The sequence below is a fragment of the Chiloscyllium plagiosum genome, unplaced genomic scaffold, assembly GCF_037043375.1.
Source record: "Chiloscyllium plagiosum isolate Xiang-an unplaced genomic scaffold, Cpla_swu_hap1 HiC_scaffold_38, whole genome shotgun sequence".
NCBI lineage: Eukaryota > Metazoa > Chordata > Chondrichthyes > Orectolobiformes > Hemiscylliidae > Chiloscyllium > Chiloscyllium plagiosum.
Window position 1 is genome coordinate 37620956 of NW_028270176.1, and position 20251 is coordinate 37641206.

Genomic DNA, 20251 nt, shown 5'->3' on the forward strand with positions numbered 1-20251 from the left:
AGCCTTGAATATCTTCAATAACCAAGTCTTCACTTCTCCCTGAGCACGAGAACACCACAGGTAGCACAATACTAAAGGGAATTTCAATATGGGACCCATTATGTTAACATCACATCAAGTGACTGCCCCTTTTCGGATATACGTATACAATAACTAGGAATAGACATAAACTATTCCGCCATCCAACTCTGTCCCACATTACCACTGACTCTTTCCAATCAAATATGTATCAAACCCTGCCTCTGCTGATGCCTCAGGAAGAGAATACCTGATAGCACGATACCACACAAGCCTTAAAGAAACGAACAGAATTAGGCAATTTGGCCCATCAAGTCTGACATGTCATTCAATCATTTCTTCGAAGTTCCTCAACATCATTCTCCTACCTTCTCCCGAGAATCATTGATCTCCTCATAAATCAAACAAGTATTTATGTGTGTCTTAATGACACTAGTGTCTGGGTCTTTGTGTGTGTATGTGTGTGTGTGTCCATGTGATTGTTATCTGTGTATTTTTGTGACTACATCTGTCTGTCTGTGTATCGGACTGTATGTTTCGATCTGTGTTTCTCTCTCTGTGTGTATAACTGTTTATGTTTCTATGTGTAAATATGCCTATCTCCTTATATGCATTGTGCATGTTAGTTTATTGGGGTATTACCAATACTTCTGTGTACTTCAATGTTTGCATCTCTGTGCAATGGGATATCTGTTCTTTTGCGAGTGAGAGAGATGAGGTTGGAACTGACAGTGGGTTTAAATTGAGAATTGCACTTTACTGAATATTGCTCCTTACTCAGTTGGTGGGACGTGGATATTTCAGAATCTCAACACAAGGCCTCCTGGTCCTCTCCAGCTCTTTCCAGGATCCTCCCCATATGTCAGGATAGGGGAATGAGGGAACGGACATAGGGCACTCCACCACCAGGCTTGGTACTCGCTGTCCAATTCCAGGCTGTTTCTCCTGGAATGGGGTAAGGGGATGGAAGGAATGAGGGTGGCAGTGGGTGTCCCTGTTGTTAGTGCTGGGGGGTAAGCGTGATGTGTCCGGAGGGAGTCTGACCACAATGTCTCATCCATGCAGTGCTATTAGTGTGCGGGGCTACTGGGCCAGTGACAGAAAAAGTGGGGGAGGGAATGTGCTGAATTCAACAGTGAGTGTGGTCGGACTTGAGCCTTGTTTGGAGATAGAATGTGAGCCTTGTTCGTGGGTAGGTGTTATAACAGATATACAGTGAGTGTGAGGGAGCAGAGAGAATACGATGACTGTTATCCTGGCAGAGCGGGGAAAATATTGATGCGTGTCCTGAATTGCTGACCAATTCTTCAGATCATCTAAGCGTCGAGGTGAGCCTCCCCAAACATCTTGTCCAAGTCTATCACTAATAACTTCACTGACCCCGTCCCTCAGATTCCACAGAATCAGTTCGGGTGGATCTTACAAATAGCAAGTAGAAGTAAACATCAATGTGTTAACGGGGGTGGTACCAGGGGACTGGAGAGTGGCGAATGTTGTGCCCCGTTCAAAAAAGGGAATAGGGATAACCCCGGGAATTACAGGCCAGTTAGTCTTACTTCGGTGGTAGGTAAAGTAATGGAAAGGGTACTGAGGGATAGGATTTATGAGTATCTGGAAAGACACTGTTTGATTAGGGACAGCCGGCACGGATTTGTGAGGGGGTAGGCCTTGCCTTACAAGTCTTATTGAATTCTTTGAGGAGGTGACCAAGCATGTGGATGAGGGTAAAGCAGTGCATGTAATGTACATGGATTTTAGCAAGGCATTTGCTAAGATTCCCCATGGTAGGCTTATGCGGAAAATCAGGAGGCATGGGATAGAGGGAAATTTGGTCATTGGATAGAAAACTGGCTAACTGGTCGAAGTCAGAGAGTGGTGGTAGATGGTAAATATTCAGCTTGGAGCCCAGTTACAAATGGAGTTCCGCAGGGATCAGTTCTGGGTCCTCTGCTGTTCGTAATTTTTATTAATGACTTGGAAGAGGGAGTCGAAGGTTGGGTCAGTAAATTTGCAGATGATACGAAGATTGGTGGAGTTGTGGATAGTGAGGAGGGCTCTTGTCGGCTGCAAAGGGACTTGGATATGATGCAGAGCTGGTCTGAGGATTGGCAGATGGAGTTCAACCCTGCCAAGTGTGAGGTTGTCCATTTTGAAAAGACAAATAAGAATGCAGAATACAGGGTTAACGGTAGGGTTCTTAGTGAGGTGGAGGAGCAGAGGGATCTTGGGGTCTATGTTCATAGGTCTTTGAAAGTTGCCACTCAGGTGGATAGAGCTTGTAAGAAGGCCTATGGTGTATTAGCGTTCATTAGCAGAGGGATTCAATTCAAGAGTCTTGAAGTGATGTTGCAACTGTACAGGACTTTGTTTAGGCCACATTTGGAGTGTGCAGTTCTCGGCGCGTCACTTTAGGAAAGATGTGGAAGCTTTGGAGAGGGTGCAGAGAAGATTTACCAGGATGTTGCCTGGAATGGAGAATAGGTCGTATGAGGATAGGTTGAAAGTGCAAGGCCTTTTCTCGTTGGAACGGCGAAGGATGAGGGGTGACTTGATAGAGGTTTATAAGATGATCAGAGGAATAGATAGAGTAGACAGTCAGAAACGTTTTCCCCGGGTACAACAGAGAGTTACAAGGGGACATAAATTTAAGGTAAAGGGTGTAAGGTATAGGGGAGATGTCAGGGGTGGGTTCTTTACCCAGAGAGTGGTGGGGGCATGGAATGCGCTGCCTGTGGGAGTGGTAGAGTCAGAATCTTTGGTGACCTTTAAGCAGCAATTGGATAGGTACATGGATGGGTGCTTAAGCTAGGACAAATGTTCGGCACAACATCGTGGGCCGAAGGGCCTGTTCTGTGCTGTATTGTTCTATGTTCTCTCTGTTCTATATCGAGACCAACCTGTCGCGCAAATACTTTGCATCATTTGCTCTGGAAATTGGATACGCAAGTATATGCAAGGGGAAGCAATGACATAGTGATATTACCGCTGGTATCTTCGTCTCTGGGCTAAGATACCAGCGGTAATATCACTATGTCATTGATTCCCCTTGTATATACTTGCATATCCAATTTCCAGAGCAAATGATGCAAAGGTGTCCTTTTATTCTTTCTCCTCTGACCTTAAAGTGATGCCCTCTAGTCCGGGATTGCCCAACCCTAGGGAAAAAGGACTGCGTGACTCCCATGATCTTATTCACTTCTAACAGATCCCCATCAGTCTCATACACTCTAAAGTTTAAAGTTCCTAGCTTGTCCAACCTCTCCTTCAAATTCAGACCATAGAGTCCTTGGCAACTTACATGTAAATTTCTTGTGCACACTTTCCCAGTTTAATAAGATCCTTCCCTTAGGAAAGTGAACAAAACTGAATACAACGCGACAAGTATGGACTCATCAACATCATATATAACTGCAACATAACTCCCCAACTTCGATACTCAATGTCCAGACTGATGAAGGCCAGTGTGACAAAAGCGGAGAACCACGCACTGAATTCCAGGGTCCGTCTGTTCCACAACACTCCTTAAGACCCAACGATTCACCATGAAACTCCGACCTTGAATTGACTTTGCAAAATGCAAGAACTCACATTTATTCATATTCAACTGCATTTGCCATTTCTTGGCCCACGCCCCCAAATGTTCAAGGTCCTGCTGCAATGCCTGATAATCTCCCTCACTGTCCACGAGACCACATCATTTAGTGTCATCTTCAATCTTACTAATCATGCCTTGTACATTATAATCTAAATCATTAAACATAAAACAAACAGTAATAGTCCCAGTCCCGAACACTGAGGCACTCCACTAGTGACAGGCCTCCAGTTCGATAAGCATCGGTCCACTATTACTCTCTGCTTCCTACCATAAAGACAATTTTGTATCTAATTTGCTATGTTCACACTCGATTCCATGCAATCTAACCTTCCAGAGCAGTGTACCATGTGAACCCTTATTGAAGGCCTTACTAAAATCAATTGGACGACGTAAACCACCCTGCTCTCGTCAATGTTGCTGGTCACTTCATCAAAGAACTCTAAAAGATTTGTAAGCCACGCTCTCCCATACACAAAGCCGTGTTTACTGCTCCTAATCAAACCCTGCCTTTCCAAATGTATGTATATCTTATCTCTCAGAATCTTCTCAAGTACCTCACCTACTACAGACGTCTGGTTTACTGGTCTATAGTTCCCAAGTTTTTCTTTGGAGCCCTTCTTGAACAAGGGCACAGCATTCCCTGTCTTCCAGTCATTCGGGATATCACCCGTGACTAGCGATAATGTAGAAATATTAGTCGGCCCCGCAATCTCTTCTCTGTCTTCTTGCAATGTTCTTCGATGGAAATACGGCAAAGTTTGAAACAAAAGCCTTTCTTTAAGGTTAAAACATCAAAGAGTGATAAAGTGACTTAATGGTGGTTAACATAACAAATTAAAGATAATTTTACTTATAAGAAGTGACTTCAGAAGAATTCCAGACATTGTGGAAACCTCAGAAATGTCAGAAATTTACAATACAGAAAAGGAGGGCGATGAAAATGATAAAGAAATCAAAAAGCGAACATGCATGTTCACACACAGGAACACGAGTACTGCATAAATCTACAATCTGCATTTCAAGGGAAACAAAACAATAGTCAGGTCAAATGTGGAAATTTGTAATCGGGAGTGGAGAGTTTATTATGGAGAACAGGGAAATGTCCGAGAAAATAACCGTTACTCTGCATTTGTCATCATGGAGAAAGACCCAGAAAATCATCCAGAAATACCAAGTGATCAAATAGATCAAATTGACTAAAGACACAAAGTCAATTCATATCAGTAACAAGGTAGTACTTGAACATGTAATTGCATGAAGCATTGCCATGTCTAACGAAACAAATGTAATTCATTTCAAAATGCCAGAAATAAATCAGCATTGAAGTATTAATTGCAATGCCAATGGCTGTGTTTTATTTACTTGCATATTCCACAGAGGCTGGAAGCCATTGTCGATAAATGGAAGGTAAAAAAAACGTAATCCAAGCATGGTAGCTAGATGAATGGAAAGGATCCAAGCATCGAGAAAGGGAAAAAATTATAGCATGAAGAAATGCAGAGCAATTAACTTGACATCTGTAGAGACAGTTTTGGAATCTATGAGACAGGATGCAATATTGGACATGTAGAAATTAACAGCAACATTGGAAAGAATCAGTATACATTTTTGACAGAGGAATGATACTTGATAATTTCGGAATTTTTTGAAGGGTATTGGGAAGAATGTATGTAAGTGGCAAGTTAAAGTTGGGTTCACCTTCAATTAAAGGCGTCAGACTATCGATGCAACGAAATGTTGATGTAGTTTCACAGCGTGTTGGTGAGACTGTACCTGAAGTATTGTGTACAGTGTTGGTGAGACTGTCCCTGGAGTATTATGTACAGGGTTCGTGAGACTGTATCTGGAGTATTGTGTACAGGGTTGGTGAGACTGTCCCTGGAGTATTGTGTACAGGGTTGCTGAGACTGCACCTGGAATATTGTGTACAGGATTGGTGAGACTGTACCTGGAGTATTGTGTACAGGGTTGGTGACACTGTACCTGGAGTATTGTGTACAGGGTTGATGAGACTGCATCTGGAGTATTGTGTACAGGGTTGGTGACCTAATCGGAGAAAGAATATATTGACCACAGAGGAAGTCCAATAGACATTCTCCAGTTTAATCCCACAGATGGCGAGATTGTCTGATGAGGAAACTTGGCCTACGATCTCTGGAGTTTCAAAGAATGAGAGGTGATCACAGTGAAATTTAGAAAATTCACAAAACATATGACAATGTGGAAATAAACAGAATGCTTCCCTGGCTATATTCTCCACATTTAATAGAAATAATGGCAAGATAAGGGAGAGGACATTGAAGACCGCAACAAGGAGGAAATTCTTCAGTCGGAGAGGACTGACGAACACAAGGGAATTGAAACCTTCTGGCAGGGCATTTTTAGGGCGAATCCCCATATAATCTGCAGTGTGCCAATTAGAAAAGAATAATCAGGGACCTGGTAGGACCCATTAATGACTTGCCAAGTTGCATCTAAATCAACTTTAGTGGTAGGAGACAGAGGGTGGTGGTAGAAGGCTGTTTATGTGACTGGAGGCTGGTTACCAACGGTGTACCACGGGAATCAGTGTTGTGTCCTTTATTATTTGTGATTCGGAGGTGCTGGTGTTGGACTGGGGTGGAGAAAGTTAAAAATCATACAACACCAGGTTATAGACCAACAGGTTTATTCGGAGGCACGAGCTTTTAAAGTGCATAACCACCTGATGAAGAAGTAACATTTCAAAAGCTAATGTCTCCGAATATACCTGTTGGACTATAGTCTGGTGTTGTGTGATCTTTAACCTTATAATTTGTGGTATTCATAAATGGTGTATCTGTGAATATGGACGGGGGTGGGGAGAGTGAGATGAGCAAATTTGTGTTGGACACAACGATTGGCCGGTGGTTGGCAGTGAGGAGTAAGGTCTTATGTTACAGGAAGATACAGATGGAATGGTCAGATGGGCAGATCAATGGCCGATGGACTGTAACCTTAATAAATATGAGGTGATGCACTTTCAAAGACGGAACCAGACAGGGGAGGATTAAATGAATGGCAGCACACTAGGAAGCTCAGAGGGTGCTTCTCCACACATCCCTGAATGTGACTGGAAAGGGTAATACAAAAGGTGAGAAAGAATCGGGGCCCGTAAACATAACCTTCATTCCTTGAGTGATCGATTATTAGCCCCAGTCTCATATGTTTCTAATTTGCATAGTAGGCTTGGGGTTTTATCAAAAAGCTTTCTGAAAATCCAATCGTATTGCATTGATTGCTTCTCCATAGTTTTGCTGAAAGTCAGTTTCTCAAATATGATTCCCATTTGATAAATCTATGTTGCCTTTGTCTCAGCCCATTACTTTCAGTTAAATTACTTTCTCCATAACGTGTATTTGCTAATTTCATTCTATTCCCTTTCTTCTCACCAAATTAAAGTGTTCTCGTATTGCTGGGAAGATTGCTTTTCGTTTTGTTTGCTTCTGTGAAGACATAACTGAAATATTTGCTGCATAGTTCTGCCATTTCCCTGTTCTCCATTCTCCGTTTTGTAGTTTCATAATGTAACGAAGCTGCACCTTCTTTTCCTTTAATTTTGACATTGACATACTTTATGAAGCGGTTGCAAGTTCACTCCTATAACCCTTGTGCTAATAGAATGTTCTGAAACCCATCAATTCCTGTCGTAAGCTTTTCAATGATTGACCTTGCACACCCATGCACTCATAGAAGCATAGACTCTGCACCATCAGAAGTACAGCACGGTCTACATTAGTCCCACTTTTCTCCACGAGCCACATAGCTGGGAATGTTATGACACTTCAAGAGGTCGTCCAAGTACTTTGTAACAGCTGTGAGGTTACCCTTAACAACTCCCTCTCCAATAGTACATTCCAGACCCCAAAACCCTCTGGATGCAAAACGATCCTGAAATCCCCTCTAAATTTCAAACCCTTCACTTTAAGAATGTGCTCCCCCTTGTTCTTCTCCCTCTGACTAAATGGAACAGCTGCTGTCTATCCACACTGTCCATGTCCCTCGTAATCTTATCCGTCTGAATCATGTCCCCTCAGCCTTCTCTGCTGCAAGGTCAACAACGCGAGCTTATCCATCCTCTCTCCATCGCTGATATGCTGCATCCTAGGGAACATCCTGGTGAATCTCCTCTGCACTCCCTCCAGTACAATCACATGCTTCCTGTAATGCGGCTCTCAGAACTGTACTGAAAATGTGTTGCTGGAAAAGCGCAGCAGGTCAGGCAGCATCCAAGGAACAGGAGAATCGACGTTTCGGGCATAAGCCCTTCTTCAGGAATCCTGAAGAAGGGCTTATGCCCGAAACGTCTATTCTCCTGTTCCTTGGATGCTGCCTGACCTGCTGCGCTTTTCCAGCAACACATGTTCAGCTCTGATCTCCAGAATTTGCAGTCCTCACTTTCTCCTCTCAGACCTGTACACAGTATTCCATCTTGGCATAACATATCTATGCCTCGATGAATGAGTGCTATGTTTACGGGCCCCTATGCTTTCTCAACTTGTGTATTATCCTGTCCAGTCACATCCAGGTATGTGTGGAGAAGCATCCTCTGAGCTTCCTAGTGTCCTGCCATTCATTGAGTACTCCCCTGTCTGGTTCCTTCTTTCAAAGTGCATTTGAAAAGGTTGGAAAATGTTCCTCTATAAAGGGACTTACGCTTCTTTTTGTTTCATTCTTCACCGACCTCCGCCGTCCATACAGGGCAGTGAGTTCTGAAGCTGGAGTCAATACTGGGAATGGCATTGGGACACTTACCAGTGTACGTCGACACACCAGTTGGGTAGTTGTAACATTGAAACATACCTGGATCTTCCTTTACAACAGTCACTGAGAGCAATATGACAGGACCAGAAAGCAGTTAGGAAGATGAATGGTGTTGACCTTCATTTCAGGGGGATTTGAGTCCAGGGGTAAGGGGGTCTTACTGCCGCTGTACATGGCCTTGGTGAAACCCCATCTTGAACATTATGCAGTGTTGTGTGCAGGTTTCGTTTGCTTACCTAACGAAGGACAAACATGACATTGAGTGAGAGCGGTGAAGGATGACCAGACTTATCTCGGGATGACAGGCTTGTTGTGGGAGCAGAGTTTGGGGCGACTGAGCCTATATTCCATGGGCTTTCGGAAAATGAGTGGAGACCTCAGTGAAATAAATAAAAGTCTGACAGGGCAAGACAGAATAGAAGCAGGGATGATAATTTTGGAGCCATTTCAGAGACCATTGAAGAGTTTATCACATGGCTGTGCGTCTGGAGTCACTTTTAAGCCAGACCAGGAAAGCACGGGAGATTCACTTCCTGAAAGTACATTGGTTAAGCAAACGGCTGTTGACAATCCACATTGGCTTCAGGTGAACTATTACTGACACCAGATTTTAGATCTCGGTAATTTATTATTTGTTTTTTAACTTCCACCTGCTGCCAGAGCATTCTCATGGTCTGGATTTGTAATCCAGTGACATTTCCACAACAGCACCATCTCCACATGGGGAGCTGTCAGAAACAATATTGAAGGCGTTATTTCTGTGCTGCTTGACAGCACTGTCAAAAAGAACTCCCACCAATTCAACTGTCGTGATGGTACTGAGGGAGTGGTAATTGATCAAATTGTAAGTATTCCCCTTTTAGAGGACTTGATATATCTGAGTAATTTTCCATATTGCCAGGTAGATGTCAGAGTTGGAGCTGGACTGAAACAGTTTCTCAAGGGACACAGTGTGCTGTGCAGCACAAGTATTCAGTTCTATTGCAGAAATGGTGTCAGTGTAAAAGACAAGGATGTAGTATCTGAACCATCCTCAGCCAGAAGTGTTGAGCCAATGATCCAACTCACCCTCGCCACGATGCCCACAGAATCACAGATGCCAGCCTTCAACCAAGTCGATCCGCTGAAATTGATATGAAGAAACAGCTGCACACAGTAGATACGATATTTGTCCTTGTCGTATCAATTGTGTTCAGCTGTTTCTTCATATCAATTGCAGCGGATCGACTTGGTTGAACGCTGGCATCTGTGATTCTGTGGGCATCATGGCGAGGGTGAGTTGGATCATCAACTCAACACTTCTGGCTGAGGATGGTGCAGATACTAAATCCTTGTCTTTTACACTGAGGCTGCAGGGCTATTTGATTATTTCGGATGGGGATGCTTGTAGAGCGCATTCCTCTGTCGTTTGTTTAATCGTCCATCACTGTTTATGACTGAATGTGGCAGGACTGCAGAGCTTCGATCAGATCTGTTGGTCAAGTGCCGTAGCTTTAATGGGTTAGCATCAGGTTTATGTTCACGTGGTTCTGACCCTGACATGTTCATCCACACTCGTCACTGAGCCATAGATCATGTTGATAGTAACGGCAGACTGAAGAATTATTCCTGGGCAAAAATGTTGCTGGTTGTGTATGAATGCAGGTATGCTTCTCCTGCTGCTGTGGTCTGCAGCACTACATGAATACATAGTTTTGAGCTGCAATATCTGCAATGCAATTCTGCTGGCTGTTTCCCAGTTCACATCGAGACCCATTCACCCATCAGCCCTCGATTCAATGACTTGCTCCGGATTCTGATGTGATAGTACTTCCGTTTTCAAATTTTCGTTCTGCTGAGGGTCTCTCCCGGGTCATGCTTTCAATATGATACATTCCACAAAAGCATTCAACTGATTTTTATTCAATTGTTTAATTCATCTAAATCGTTTCATTGAGTAATGCCAACTTCTGCGTTTAAAGTAAATGTGTTTCCCTCTGTTTCTGTCCCCGACCATGATTAAGAGCTCTGTCGTGTCAGTGATACCAGCCTTATGTAGCTTCAGAGCCAATGAGTTCTCTGGATTCCCAAAAATATTCATCGCAATGTATGTTTACTCTTTTGGTTTGATGCTGTCCCTGACTTGCCTTATCGCTCATTGCTGCCTGGTCCTCCCATGTGTATGAGGAGGGTGTGCCAAGCAGGCTAAGTTAAAAGGTAGGGAGGAGGGACTTGGGGGCGGGGCGTTGGGAATGCGAGAGGTGGAAGGAGGTTAAGGTGAGGGTGATAGGTCGGAGAGGGGGTGGGGGCGGAGAGGTCGGAAAGAAGATTGCAGGTCAAGGAGGCAGTGCTGAGTCTGAGGGTTGGGATTGAGATAAGGTGGGGTGAGGGGAAATGAGGAAGCTGGAGAAATCTGTATTCATACCTTGTGGTTGGAGGACTCCTAGGCGGAAGATGAGTCAGAATTTTTCTCTCCAATAATATGATAGACACTAGGTTTGGAAAGAACTCAACAGGCCAATATATTTAATTCCTGATAGAAAGGGATTAACTGAAATAAATTGGGACACCACAAGCAAGATCTATAACACACATCCTGATAAGAATGAGAGTCAGAAGTCGGAAATCCCAGAAAAGGCGGAACTTTGAGAGAAGGGGAACATATCACTTCAGATGAGGATCAAATAATGTTTTAATGCTTTATAAATGTTACACATCATGTGCACCATTTTTCGTTAACTGTGCCTCCGTTGTTCATTCAGAATGTGTTGGACACATATGAACAATCTTCCTTATCTGAACACACCCTGATTAAACAGTGTATATAAAATCATTTTTCCTCCATTTCAAACTCGCCTGTTGCTCGTGCTAGCAGGATGCATGAACACCAACTGGCCACCAAAAGACATGACCCACTTAAACTAGTTTCCATACATGCAGACAAAGACGGACACCACCTTGACTGGGGCTACACACACATCCTAGGACAGGCAAAGGTTCTGAGAGGCATGGCAACACACGAAGGTTCTGAGAGGCATGGCAATCTAACTAGAAGTATATTAATAAACACAGCAATTTAGATCCTATCTACCTTCCCTTGAAAAAACAACTGGAAATGACATCACCCACCTTAAGAAACCACAACCTATAAACAGAGAGGCAGGACATTCCACCAGTGTATCACTGGAGACTCTCACTGATGATGTTACCTAGCCATGGTGACGAATCATCTGAAAACAAACCATCAAGCCCAGATACATATAAATTGTTATTTTTCTTCTAATAGTGAAATTTGGGACTTCTCTGTCACTCATATTTTAACAGATTACGACACGAGGTGAGTTTTTCTGGGTGTGTGGTTTTAATTAACAGAGGGGTGCGACATCGACATCATAACAGTTTGAGGGCTTGTTGTATGGGAGTTGGACAGATTTGGGGTACAAAACGTCCCAGCAGACTCCATCACTTGACAGTTAAGTAAAACAGTTGAGAAATTCATTTAATTTTGTTTCCTTGTGGTTGGTTAAATTAAAAGAAATGGCTTTTAACATTGCTAAAGAGGTTCTGGGGATTGAAGATGATTCCCAAGTTTGCCAAGAATGTTTCGAAAGACAGAGGAAGGGCATACTTTTAGAATTAACAAATAGATTAGAATTGGGTTTCACCAAGGACAAAAGGAAAGCTGAAATTGTAATGGAATTAGTCAAGCACTTTGATGTATCAGACAAACAGGCAACTGCAGTCGAGTGAGAAAAACGTAAATTGTAAATATGGCAACTGGAGTTAGAACATAAAGAAAGAGACAGAAAGCGTGAGAGAGATAAAAAAGTAAGAGAAAGAGACGAAAAATAAAGAGAGAGAATTTCAAATTCAGAATTTGGGAATTAGGTAAGAAAGTTAAATTGGCAAGATGAAGATGAAGGAGGACGTAGAGATGTATACAACAATGTTAATACATTGCCATATTTCGGTGAGAAACATGTCAAAACCTTTTTATTACATTGTTAATATTGGCTCGGCAGATGGTGTGTCCAGTGAACTTGTGGGTAACACTCGTTCAGACTAAGCTGGTGGGCACAACCAGCAGATAAGGAGTCAAGAGATTATGCAGATGTCGAACAGGCCATTTTGAGTGCTTATGAATTGGTACGAGAAAGCATATAGACAGAGCTTCAGAAATATAGAGACGGAACGAGGTCAGAATTATGTTGAGTTTGAAAAGTTAAATACATTCATTTTGATATATGGGTGTGCGCCTTAAAAATGGGGCTCGAAGGGAGATTATTCTGTTGGAGATGTTTAAAGACTCACTTCCAGAGATGTTAAGAATTGATGTGAATGAACAGAAAGTTCAAGAAGTGAGAAACGCGGCACAAATGGCAGGTAAATATGCAGTGGTGCATGAGATGAAATTTAGCTTCTGGGAGGATTTTCTTCCTGTGAAGGATAGAAATTGGGAGAAGGGGAGATCCTACGCTACAAGACATAGAGTAAATCACAGTGGCAATAGTTTACTACAGGTGAAAAAAGAAGCCCAAGGGGTTTGAAAGGTGGTGAACGATCTCAGGTGTTCTCACTATAACGGAGTGGAACACATAAAATTACAGTGCCGATGGTTTAAGAAGGGCCCTGGGAATAGGTGTTTTCACTGCAGTAAGCTGGGACACACAGTGCTGGGCATTGAAGGAAGTCACTTTGGGAAAACATGTGGTAAAAGAGGTTAAGCCAATGACATAAGTGAAACCGGTTAAAGAGACCCCAAGTGGAGCCGAGGAGCTGCAGGAGAGTGTACATCCGAGGCAGGGACTGGGTATGGAGGCAGTGCCTGATCTCTATAAAGAATTCGCCTTTGTGGATAAAGTTTACTCAGAAAGGTGGGGGAGTGGGGAGAGCGAGGTGTGGATAAGAAATTATAATTTTGTGAGATACAGGATCTGCTCAGTCTCTAACAGTTGAGAAGTGAGGCGCCGGAAAAGGACAACAGATCGGGGACCATTCGAAGAGTCGAACAATCGACATATCAGGCATAAACACATCGTCAGGAATATGGTAGGGGGACAAGAGGGCTGAAACATAAATAGGCCAGTAGGAGCTGGGCTGGCCGAAGGGTCACTGGGAAGGTGATCTGATGATGTCGTTGTGAGTGATAGTGATATGTCGGAGTGGAGGGTGGAGTCGATACGTGGGAAGGAAGATGGAAAGTTGGGACAGTTCATGAGGGCGGTGCTCATTTGAACAATTGGAATAGTGATGAGTTTGGGGTGGGGAGATTTGGAATTTGGTGAAGTAAAAGTTGATGCTGTATATTTTGAGGTTTCCAGCTGTACTACCACCTATCCACTTCACCCTCCTCTCTGACCTAATACCGTCACACCCCACCTGCATCTACCTATCACCATCCAAACTACCTCCCACCCAGCTCCATCCCCAATCTCTTATTTATTTCTCAGCTTCTTTCCCCATTCCTTGCCCCCACTTTCCTGATGAAGGGTTTGTACCTGAAGCGTCAACTCTCTAGCCCCTCGGATGCTGTCTGAACTGCTGTGCTTTTCCAGCCACACAGTTTTCAGACTGCATCTGCAAGTCCTGTCAGAATTGCTTGAATGATTGGGATAAAGGTGTCCAATTAAATTGCTTGCCATCGGAGATGCCCCAAATAAATCTACTCTGTTTACTTCATTTGAGTTAATGTTCGTACATGAAGTCAGATGTCCTTTGAAATTAATTAAATATTAATTGACGAGACCGAAATCGGAGATCTCACACTTGGATTATGTTTTCGAGGTGAGGGAGAGATTAGATGGAGTAGGTGAGTTAGCTAAACAGCACCTGAAGAGGACACAGCATAGAGTGAAGCAGGTGGCAGGTAAAAACTCTGAAAATTTTTCGATTTCCCGTGGGGATGGCGTATTAGTATTGCCACCAGTGGTAGAAAATCTCTTCAAAGCCAGGTTTACTCGCCCCTTTCAAATTAAAAAATGTTGAGTCAGTTAACCTATCTGGTAAAGATACCAGATATGACAAAAACGTTATCGTGTATGTCATGTGAATGAATAATGCTCCAGCCACATTTAAGACTCAGGAACAGAGTTGTGGCCATATGAACAAATTATGCAGTTATTCTGTATGATGTAGTGATCTTTAACAAGTGATTGAAAGCTCACATGTTACAGTTGGCAGAGCATGTTGAACGATTACAAGAAGCAAACTTGTTAATAACTTAAAGAAAACAAAATGCACGAAGGCAGAGGTGACGTTGTTGGGACATTACATTGGACATGGAAGGTTGACCCCTTGGAACATAAAGACGAAGGGCTTTGCGGAATTTCCACGACCATCCTCGAAGAAAGAGGTGCTTCTATTTTTGGAACTGAGTGGATTCTATCGGAAGTTTGTTCCAAACTTCAGCAGCGTATTGGCACCACTGATGGATTTACTAAAGAGATCACAGACTTGTGGTGGACAGAACAATGCCGGGAGGCATTTGAGAACTTTAAAGCAGGGATAATCACCGCACCAGTTTTAGCTGCACCAAATATTTTGAAACCCTTTGAAAATTGTGTTTGATGCTCGGGATATAAGGGTCGGAGATGTATTGATACAGAAAGATGGTGATAGAATTGAATGGCCAGTTGGCTACTTGTTGACAAAACTCAATATCCACCAAAAAAAAACCAAAATCTCCATTACTGAAAAAAGAATGATTGAGTTTCTTATTGCCCTAAGAATATTTTAATGTTTATATGACAAATAAATTGTCGGAGTTGGTTGTGGACAATAACAACAATCTTCCCGCATTTTTAAGACTAGTTAAAGCCAAAATATGAGACTATTTCATTGGAGTCTTTTGTTACCGTCTTTAAACCTTCAAAATGTACATGCTGTGGGTTCTACAAATGTGATAGCAGATGTGTTATCGCGAATTTAAAGGAAAAGGTTTAGATAAAGTTTTACTTAATCCAGTTTTATATACGTGTACAGAATTGATATGAATGGTACAACTTAGATTAATGACTTTTGTATTTCATAATAATGAAATTAAGAATTAAAGGAAAAGAAATGAAGCCATCTTTTTATAATGATGGTTCATTTTATTTCTGAAGGGGGGAGGTGTTAGGAAGCCGAAAGCATGTCTGGTCACTTTAAGACAGAACGGGTTTTGCTGAATAGATACCAGCTAAAGGTCAGGCTGTTCCACATGTCACCATTAGCTGGGAAATGGATACCTGAGTTTTGGTTGCTGTTTTGTCAAATACAACTAAAGAGTTTAAATATCGCTTAGCAGACCAGTAGCCAACGAAATTTCGATATTATTGTTTGGACACCTGGAAAGTATGAGATTTACTAAAATATGGGAAGTATATAAACACAGGATTTTGAACACTAGAGGGAGAGTCACTGCCATCCAATAGCAGAGTAACTGCTGTAGAGCAGGAGCGCTAACTGGCCATCTCAAACACTCTCTATCAAAGATATATGTTCATGTCAAACCTACTTGCAGTAAAAAAAAACATGACCCAGGGAGATCAGCAGCTGGAAGAGTGAATACAGCGGGGAAGATGGAGACTGCGTGGTACTGAGATTATAATGTTTAATATGTGGATTGTTGAAATAGCATACTTTTGTAGAGTTGGAGTCAGATACTACGTAATTAAGAAAAGAGGGGCTTGCATTTGTGAATAGTTGTTGTTTAGTGTTCACTATTAAAGTTAAGAATCTAACTTTTTAATTTTTGTTTAAATGGTGGAATGTAGGAGATCTGTGCCAGTAATATTTTACCAGAATACGAGGTCAGGCGAGCCTTTCTGGTTGTTTGGTTTTAATTAACAGAAGGGTTTGACTCCACCTTGTAAATGTCGATCCACGCTAACCCCATTTCCCTGCAGCTGGCCCATATCCTTCCAGTCCTTTCCTACACACATATTTATCCAAATGGTTTTGAAATGTTGCTAATGTACCCCCTTCAACTACATCTGCTGGCAGCTCATCCACGTACCAGCCCTCTGTGTAAAGAAGTGGCCCCTCAGGTTCCCTTTTATTCCTTCCCCTTTAACCTTAAACTGATCAGATCTCGTCCTCGATTCTCGACACCTTAGAAAACACTGAGAAAGCATTCACCCTATCCATACCCCTGATGATCTTATACAGCTCTATAATGTCCCCCCTCAGTCTCCTACACTCTAAAGAAAAGGTCCTAGCTTGTCTAATCTCTCCCTATAACTCAGACCATTGGGTCCAGGCAAAGTCCGTGTAAATTTCTTCTGCACTCTTTCTAATTTCATAGCATCCTCCCTATAACAAAGTGAAAAACACTGAACACAATACTCCAAGTGCGGCCTTACCAAAGTCCTGTGTAACCACAACATAAATTCCCAACTTCTATACTTAATATCCTGCCTGATAAAGGCCAATGTGCCAAAAGCCTTCTTCACTGCCCTGTCTACCTGTGACTCCACTCTCAGGGAACCTTGCACCTTAACGCCAAGGTCTCTTTGCCTACTACACCCCTTAAGACCCTCCCATGCATCATGAAACTTCCAGCTTGATTTGAGATTCCAAAATGCAAGACCTCACACATCTATATTAAATTCCATTTACCATTTCTCGGCCCACTTGCCCACCTGATTAAGGTCCTGCTGCAATTTCTGATAAACTTCCTCACTGATCATGATATCACTTATTTTAATGTCATCTGACAACTTACTAATCGTGCTTTGTACATTCTCAACCAAATCATAGATAACGAACAGCTATGGACCCAGCCTCCAGTCTGACCATCATCCTTCCACTAAACCTTCTGCTTCCTACCAACAAGCCAACTGTGTATCCAATTGGCCAAATCCCCCAGCATTCCACGTGATGGAACCTTCCAGACCAGCCTGCCATGTGGAAACTTATCAAAGGCCTTACTAAAATCCCCAGAGACTACGTTTACCGCTCTGCCCTTATCAACCTTCCTCGTCACTTCACAAAAGGACTCTAATACATTTGGGAAGCATGATCTTCCACTCACAAGTCTATGCTGACTGCTCTGAATCAAACCCTGTGTAAGTAATGGGTGCAGTCAATGGTATGCTGCCCTTTATTGCATGATGATTCGAGTACATAAGTAAAGCCATCTTCCTGCAGTTGTGGAGCCTTTTTGAGAGAGCATGAGGGGCACTCTGTACATTTTTGATCTCCTTTGTAAGGAATGATCTCCTGAACACAGACACAGGTGATGGTAAAATGAGGATAGAGTGAAGAAGCTGAGTGTTTAATCTGTAGAGCTGTGAGAGATGAAGAAATGGTGATGCTGAAACACGAGGAGTGGCAGTGATCACTTAGTTCCAAAAGAGACATTGACAGGGTGAGAAATTCCATACTTTACCGAGGATTGATTTGTGTTTTGTTGAGATGTGTACCTCAGCACAGGGAAACACTTTATTTGTGAGCAGTGGAGGCAGATCATAGTAAGCATGGCCAGGCAGATCATAGGGTGGAAATAGATTTGGACAGAGTAAGGCATACAGGTTACACTGAACAGGACGTGCACGCGACAAGATCAACATGAATAATATCATCATTATTTGAACTTAGAGAGTCCATTCATCAGTCTAACGTGACTTTCCTAATAGTCTATATGCCTTAATTAACTCTCCCCATGTCATTGTGCAGTCGGCGTGTGAACCCGCACTGAATGCCATGTTGTTCACAATCCCCAACTGCAGCCACAATACCTTTCATCTGAATCAGGTAGACATTCCGACCAGCTTCCGCCCTGCATAGAGAACACCAGGCTGTTTTCTTGGAGATGAAAGATTACTTCTTGAGACTTCACACAAGACATATGGCTTCCCTCCTCACCACTACAAAACCACGTTAAAGTCCCACGTGTGTACCATAAGCAACGGAGCCAGGAGGAACAACGTGGAGCAGTCTGTCTGTGCAGCTCTGGTCCACATTTTCATTATGTTAGAGCATCAATCTGGAGACAGTGAGGACTGCCGATGCTGGAGATCAGAGTAGAGAGTCGATTGCTAGAAAAGCACAGCAGGTCAGGCTGCATCCAATAAGCAGGGGAATCGACGTTTCGGGAATAAGACATGCATCAGGAATCAGCATCAATTACCTCATTCTGTCCCCGTGTAAGTGCATTGAGATGGGAATGGCCTCCTCCTGTTCCTGTGAAGTGACTAAAGGGACTGATTAGCTTCTTCCTCGTCCGATTGGACAGGGCCAAGGGCCTGACTGGTTACCCCTGTTTGGCAGCATGATGTGCTGACTAGTGTGATGGTGCTGCAGCTTTAAGAGGATATTTTGTCCGGGTTTCTTTTAAGACAGAGATTGAATGATCGTTACCAAGATGGCTAGTTAAGACCACTTGCATGAACAGCTAGCGAGGCCTTAGGTTTATTTTAATGCAGCCTGAATGGGTGTGGCCAGCTCGCACAAATTAGAATCACTGGGTTTTGGTTTCTCAGTAACATCAAAAACTATAGGGGTCTCTCGACAGAGTTGGAAGCTTCAGGGAAAGTCTCCTGGGTGCTACTGTCTCTGAATTTTCTCTTGATGCTGTTTTCAATTCCTGAATTTTCCTTTTTGCCAAGGGCTGTGTTTATGGGAATTTCCATGTGGACTAGATAATTTGTAATCGCTCCTAGATCTATTATTCTCTTAAGTTGTCCAATAGAATTACGTTACTCAAAATACCTCTTTCTTTGGGTATATTTAATCTTTTGTGTTTAAATAAATGGCGTTTTGCTTCCCACCGAATAGTTCGACCAGTCACATTGCATCTGGAACAGACACTTTACATTTCCTTTAAAATAAGAAAACATTAGAGTCTAGGCTACTGCCTTCAAATATTTTCAATTTTCTGTGGTGTGGTCCATCACACTAGACTCCTTCTCTTCCTGAGTAATAGGCTGGCAGCACTGAGTGGGCTGTCCCTGTTCTTATCCAATAGTGTCAATGTGCTGAATGGTTTCCTAATATTCCTGTGAAACCAGCGTTAGGTGCTGAATGAACTCTTGTTTTACTGTGGCAATGTGCAGTGTCAGGCAGTGCTGTTACCTGAATGTTACGGACCCTTTAACAGCACACTCCTCAATGGAGTCTGGGTATTGCTGCTCGTGGACACAGACCAGTTCAGGAGCTGACGGGGAATAAAATGTTCTGAACATTGTAGAATCTTCAGTGACCATTCCCACTTCTGATCATATGGTGTGGAGGGTGGAGGCGGGGAGGAATTGATGAAGCAGCTGAAGATGTTTGTGAAGAGAAAGATACCCTGAGGATCTCCTACAGAGGTGACCCAGGACTGAGATGATTAACATCTTCCATTGTGCCATGTTTGACAGCAAACACTGGAGAGGTTACTCTGATTCTCATTAAGTCCAGTTTTGTTAAGCTCCTTGATGTCAACAGAAGGCAACCACTGCCTTGATATCAGGGTCAGTCATTTTTACCTGAACCCTTGAGGCAACCTCTTTTGTTCACATCAATAGGCCATGATATATCGGAGCAGCAAGTGTTTTCTTCAAACATAGAGTATCGAATGTCAGGATTTCTCTTTTCAAGAATGTTCGGGGAGCTAGATGACTGAAAGTATTTGAAGAGGAGGTAGATGGATATTCATCTGTCAGAAAGGTGAGGGCGATAAAGATTTGGGCATTAAAGAGGATTTGAGACCAAGTGCAGATCAGCCACGATCTTCGTGAAGGGCAAGGCAGGCTTGGGGGGTGGGGGGTGGTGGTGAACTACCTGCTCCTGCTTCTGATGTTCTCACATTCTGTTATGGGAAAGTTAGTGGGTGTTATTTTCATGAATGTTCTGTTATAGAATGTTGCTGTCAGGAGGCCAGAGGATTTTGTGAACCATCTCTGGGTGAGGTAT